Source organism: Hydra vulgaris, chromosome 13, assembly GCF_038396675.1.
Source record: "Hydra vulgaris chromosome 13, alternate assembly HydraT2T_AEP".
NCBI lineage: Eukaryota > Metazoa > Cnidaria > Hydrozoa > Anthoathecata > Hydridae > Hydra > Hydra vulgaris.
Genome location: NC_088932.1, coordinates 15,413,677 through 15,420,693, shown reverse-complemented (window position 1 = coordinate 15,420,693; position 7,017 = coordinate 15,413,677). Strand labels below are relative to the sequence as shown.

General features: G+C 27.2%; 1 long non-coding RNA gene across 1 annotated transcript; it reads left to right on the top strand.

The window, feature by feature from the left end:
• The first annotated feature begins 416 nt into the window (after nucleotides 1-416).
• Nucleotides 417-4,989, top strand: LOC136090398 (uncharacterized). Its single transcript, XR_010643400.1, has 3 exons — nucleotides 417-4,312; nucleotides 4,383-4,426; nucleotides 4,807-4,989. It is a non-coding gene; the product is annotated as an uncharacterized LOC136090398 (long non-coding RNA).
• The last annotated feature ends 2,028 nt before the right edge of the window (nucleotides 4,990-7,017 follow it).

The following is a 7,017-nucleotide window of genomic DNA, read 5'->3' as shown; positions in this document are numbered from 1 at the left end:
AGGGTGTTGTCAAAATATGTTGATAGTAAAATTAAGTTACTAATAAAATCACGTTTAACAATGATAAATATTCTTACTGTAGTAAGAATTAGTACTAGTTAACAAATTTGAACAAATAAATATAAAATAGTGAAAAAACAATGAACAAATAACTTGAACTTGAACTAAATCTTGAATTTGAATTAATTGGTACTAATTTGTTCAAGCATAACCTTAAAAAATAAGTTTATATAATAAATTTTATGTATAACTTGTTATACATATAGTTAACTATCAGGAATTATATGTATAACTGCATGCATTTTAAAGCATTTTATTTAATTTATATATTACTTTAGATCATATTACTTTAAATACCGGACCCAGAGACTTTATTCCCAATTACACTGTGGTACTCCAGATTAAAAATTGAAAAGTTTCTGTAAATATCCTGTTTTTGTTCCTAATGTACTTAGTAAGTCCCTTAAGTTTTATGAACCTTCTTATATATAAAGTAAAAAGTTTTGGAGCCTAAAAAAAAGTTACAGAAACCTCCCTATCTTCCCCCTATTTTAATTTTTTTTTTTAGTAAAGAAAATTTGGCTTTCAAACCAGCATTTCTTTGTGAGACACTGCAGTGTCTCAAAAAGAAATGCTGGTCTCACTGCAGTGTCTCACAAAGAAATGCTGGTCTCACTGCAGTGTCTCACAAAGAAATGCAAAAACCAAGCATGCATGCTTGGTTTTTGACAATATTTGAACTTGCATAAGTCAATTGTTTGCAGATAATATACTTAAGAACTATATTCAAATATCATATAAACATGTTTGAGAATGTTTATATGATATTTGAACATCACAAATTTAATAATATTGTTGTGATATGTTATATAAATAATACCATAATAGATTATGATATGAAAATAAGATAGGATATGAAGGCAATGATCAAAGAATAAATTTACTTATAGAAATTTAGATGTTTGTTTATTAGTTTCAGAGTATTATATTATGTGTGAACGCGGCCTTCTATAATAACAGGCCTTGACATCGTGCAACAAAGTTGTTAAACTGTCCTAATACTCTGTTTACATTTTCATCTTTTAACATTAGGCGAAAGTTTGTGTTTGCGCTTTTTTAATAAATCTTTAAAATTTGATTGGTTTATAAATTAGATAGCGCAACATCAAGACTGTAACGTTGTAAGGTTCAAGGCGTTAACATTGTAAGGTAATAATATTGTCAAACTAACGATAAGTTTTTTTAATAATTTAAATGCCTTAAAAATGCCTTTAAAATGCTGTGTATCTCTTTGCAAGTCGAACTATCTCAACTGCAACAAAAATATCAATTTATACAACTACAACTACAATATCAATTACAACTACAACAAAAATATCAATTTATACAACTACAACAAAAATATCAATACTCAACTACAACAAAAATATCAATTTATAAATTCCCGAAGAATCTAGATGAGAGAAAAAGATGTAGTGAAGCTATCCTAAGAACTGGTTTTATTGTTACAGACTATACAGCAGTATGTCAACTGCATTGGCCAAATGAAGCACCTTTTGAAAGCAAATATGGGAAGCAACGACCTTTAAACCTACCATCTGTGTTTTTAAAAATATTCGCCTAGTTGTTTAGCCACACCAGCAAGTAAAGTTAGAAAAACTGTAACTTCAAGCGGTTTTCGAAGCATTTTACCAGATGAGTTAAATGATTTTCTAAAAGAGGATGAACTTATATTTGACAATATTCAATCTTTGTTAAGTGATAATAACGGTGTTATTGTTTTCCAGCTTAATAAAAAAAGTTTACACATACAATCAAAAATGTACGAATTCCATTATTTATTTTAGTAATTTTCAATGATTATTCATTTGTAGCTAACCATAATGGCACAACTTTTAATATTTCATCTTTAGCTGTAAACAAATTAAAGTTAATAAAAACAAAATCAGCTTTATTTGAAGCAGTTAGATTTTTAAAAAATAAAGAAAGTTCGCTTCAGTCAAATATTCTATTCGAACACCTTAATGCTATGAGAAAAGTTAAAGTTGGTGAAGTTTTATATACTACAGATATTATATGTAGAGCATATGAGTAATTGGCTATGCGACGAAGTTTATATGATTGTTTTTGTATTGACTACAAGTTGCCAAGTATAAGGACTTTAACACGATTGACTTTAAAAATAAGCTCAATAAAGGACCTAAGTTTCATAAATAGTATTTTTATGAATTTAAATCCATTGAAAAGAACTTCCATACTACTAATTGATGAGGTCTATGCTAAAGCTTCTTTACTTTACCAAAAAGGCGCTTTGTTTGGTCAAGCAGTAAGCTACCCTGAAAAGTTAGCTAAAACAATTTTATCATTTATGATTAAATGTCTTTTTGGAGGTCCAGAATTTATATGTAGAGCTCAACCTGTTGCAAATCTTTCCTCTGAATTTCAGTTTGCTCAAAGTCAACCAATTGTTGATACAATAAATAATATTGGTAATAATTACTGATGGTAACCATGTAAATCAAAGATTTTTTGGAATGTTTAAAACAGTTGATTGTAAACCATGATTAACAGCATCAGGTATATATTTATTGTATGATTATGTGCATCTCTTAAAATCTATACGAAACAATTGGTTGACAAAAAAGACTGGCGAACTTCAATTGAACAATAAAGAACTGGCTTTGGTTAAGTGGAGTGATTTAGAAACTTTATATAAAACCGAGTGCAATAGTCTTTTTAAACTCTCTAAACTTACAGCTAAATCAGTTTATCCAAAACCAATAGAGAGACAATCTGTAAAGTTTTGTTTGTCTTTTTTTTGCGAAGAAACAGTAGCTGCATTAAGAACGCATCCAGAGATTGAAAATAAAGCATTTGAAGGTACTGCTGTATTTATTGAAAAAATAGATTTTTTTTAAATGTTGTTAATGTCAAAGCACCTGGTGCTGGCATTCGGTTTAGAAATAAATTATGCGGAGAAATCCACTCAGTTGGTGATCAACAGTTACAACTGCTACGAGATATTGCTGAACTGTCAAATTTTATGAAACCTACAGGTAAGCGTGTAAAACAGCTTACGCTAGATACTAGCAATGCAATAGCACATTCATGTTATGGCTTTATTGATCTTGTAGAAACTTTGTTGAGTAATGGAGCAAAGTTTGTCTTATTAGGTTGGTTTTCAACAGATCCACTTGAAAAAGCTTTTTCTAAGCTTCGACAGGGATCTGGAGGTACTTACTTTATAAACGCTAAATCTGTAATTGAAAAAATTAATATTCAACATACTAAATTGATATTACAACTTGACATTCCTGTTGATGGTATCGATGGTCATACTTGTGACATATGTTTTAGAGATATTTCTACTGATGAAAAAGAACTTCTGGATAATATACATGATCTTGAAAGCTCAGGTAATAAATCTACATTAGTGGCTATAGTTTACATAGCTGGCTATGTGCAAAAAAGCAAAATAATGATTTATGATGATTCTACCAATTATTATTATAAATATTGAAGTTATCTTGAAATTCCTTCTGATACTCTTTTCTAATGGTCAATATTTTACTTTTTTTTTTCAAGGTGCTACTGACCCTTTATGCAGAACATTTTGTGTTACTCAGTTTCAGTTCATTGCTGCTAAATATAAATTTAAAATCACAAAAAAACAATGCAGAGTATATTCTAATATTCTGCTAAAGAATTACTCACTAATTACCACTCCCAAAATACTAAAGCTATCATAATTTATGTGAAAATTAGTTTTGTAATTTATTATGCTATTTACTTGTTATGTTTTTTATTTTCTCATTAGCCTATATGTCTCTCAATATGTTTGGATTTTTAAATATTTACCCTGTTGAGATATATTGATAAAACTTTTTTTTTGCTTGAATCAACTTTTGTTGGTGATTTTTATTGTTACCATTTTTAGCAAAAAAAATTAAAAATACAGTTATCTTTCTAATATATAGATATATACTTTGTTATGGTTCTGCTTGTTATTGATACTATTTAATATTACATAAATATTCTTAATGAAATTTGAAATACGAAAAACATGATTATCTTTTTATATTTCCGTTTTTACTAGAGATTATTATTAGAAAACATAGACTGCCATTACACTCTACTTAATATAAAAATATATCAATATAAGTACAAGTGAAAGTTTAATCGGCCTTCAGTTTTTACGGCATTTTGCACGATGTCAAGGCCTGTTATTATAGAAGGTCGTGTGTGTGACGAAAAAGTAAAGATACTTTTGCATCCAGTGGCTATTGTACCCAACGTCTACATCATTGAAAAAGTAGGTTTTTACATTTTTTTTTTTTGTTTTTTTTTTTAACTACTTATCCTAACTGATCACTTTTTTTCAGGATTCTCCTCATGGGTTCAAGCTACCCATAATACGTTAGTCATTGTAAGTAATAAATTAAGAAATAATTATTTGTGAAATATTGTAGTCATTAATGACTTCAACCTGGCTAATAATTAAAATTGCTCTATCTCTCTTTTTCTCTTTCTCTATCTCTCTCTCTCTCTCTCTCTCTCGCTCTCTCTCTCTCTCTCTCTCTCTATCTCTCTCTCTCTATATATATATATATATATATATATATATATATTATATTATATATATATATATATTATATTATATTATATATATATATATATATATATGTATATATATATATATATATATATATATATATATATACATATATATATATATGTATATATATATATATATAGTATATAAGTATATATATATATATATACTTGTATTAACATTTTTTTTTTTAGAAAATGTTTGAAGAAAGTTAGAAGATACTAAAATCCTTGGTATTATACAAGCTGAAGCGATTTAATTAATTCAATCGACAAAAAACGGCGTGTAAATCGCAAAAGAAAAAATAATATTTTTAATATTCATTTTCGATGTATTGAATAATAGCATTTATTTTAAAATAAATTCATTTTGCAACACGTTTTTCAATTTTATAAAATTTCGTCATAATAGTTTAAGGTAAATCCCACAGGTTATAGGTGGAAAACCTCACATGTAAAAGATCAAAAATGCTACACGTTTTGAATACCAAATGGGATAAAGTAGCAAATACCAGATTAAGTTAAGCCTCTCTGAAACCTTCGATGATTATTTTTAAATTATTATTTAAGTAATTTTTAAATAAAAAGAATTTTAAAAATTATCATAGAAGCATTCGGACTTTCATTTGTCTGGTATTGACTACTTTTATACCATTTGGATTAAAATATGTGGCATTTAAGATCTATAACATGTAGTATTTTCTGCCTATATCCCATGTAGGATTTACCACATAAAACCCATGTGGGATTTACCATATGAAAACCCACATTGGACAAAATAATGCGGAAATCAAAAAAGGATGTTATTGAGTTAAAAGCTCGCTAATATAAGCAATATGTTTAAAATAAAAAACCCAAAATAATGAATATTTTGATGGATCAAAATAGACCCGCCCCTATTTTTAATTTATATAAATAGTTTTAATAATGCCTCAGTAAAACTGAATTCTATAATATTTGCAGACGATATTTCTTTTCATATAATGATTGAAGACTACAAATATATATTATAATATATTACATAATAGCAATTTAAGATACCTATATGTAGACAAATATTAATTTAAAGAAAGTAAATGGTTGGTTAGGTCAAATAAACTTTCTCTAAACGTTAGGAAAACATAATATACTTTATTCTAAAACAAAAAAAACTTTTATTTAAAAATCAGCACTAATATTCTAACTTTGACGATACTGCTTTGAAAAATATCTAGCGTAAAGTAGACAAGGCCCTGCAACAATACAAATGGATGCACCCAAATATAAGACATCCCCGAAATAACTCTGTCAAAAATTTAATTCTATATTTTAAAACCATGTAAGAAACGTTTTTTACATAGACAAATATGTCACCAACAATTAAAAGAAAAGAAAAAAAAAGTAACAATCAATAATAAAGAATAAAGCACTATAGCAAGGCCTTGTTAGATCAGCTAATAGAAGCTAACTACTTCCATTGTCAAATTTTTATAATAATAAAAAAACAACAATTTTTTACAACCTTTCCAAGTTTAAAAAATGAAAATTGCTTGAAAGTAGTGATCTCTAGTAAGTTTGTAAATCCAATTTAGTATGCTTATATTTTTATGTGCTATATACTTAAATCAAATCATTTGTATTCTAAGTTGAAGTGAAACTTAAAGAAAAAATTTAAAATTATGTAAAATCAGTGTTCCTTCCAGTTGGATACTTTTTTCCTAGAGTTTATTTATCAATTACATAGCTTGTTCGAACTTTGATTGTCAATAATTTCATGAACAACCTTTTTTATCATTCAATGAAATTAACGGATACGTCTATTTTTTCTGGTTCAATACTTATTCTAATATGTCTTTTGGCATAGAATCAACACTCAATGAATTTTCATTAACATGTTACTTTGGTTGTCCAGTTGTCTCAAATGCTGGCTAAAACCGACATTAAAGCTTCTTTGTTTAAAGAAGAGAAATCTGAAATTAGTAGTCTTTTTTTATAAGATACTCACTGTGAATGTTCTTATTTACTAGGTCAAAAATTTAGTAACTTTTGCTGTGACTGGTAGATTAAGAAATAGACGAATCTTTTTAGACTTGAGAAAATATAAAAAATCAAAGTTTAGTCTTGAGCAATGACCATCAGACAAAAAGACAATGGTTTGCCTAATATTTTTTTAACTTATGTAGTTATCAAACATCAATGCTGTCATGAAATATTTATGGGTTTATGCTCCATTATCTGATATTGTGACTAAAAAATGTGGAATTTTATTTGCTGTTTCTGTTAAAATCATAGCACTAGTAATAACAGTACATTTAAATATCACATAACACATACGTATGTTGCCTTTAACTAAAAAAGTACTACAACTTTTTACTTTAAATAAAAGATTTTTGCTTTAAAAAGATTTTGTACTTATTTAAGATTTTT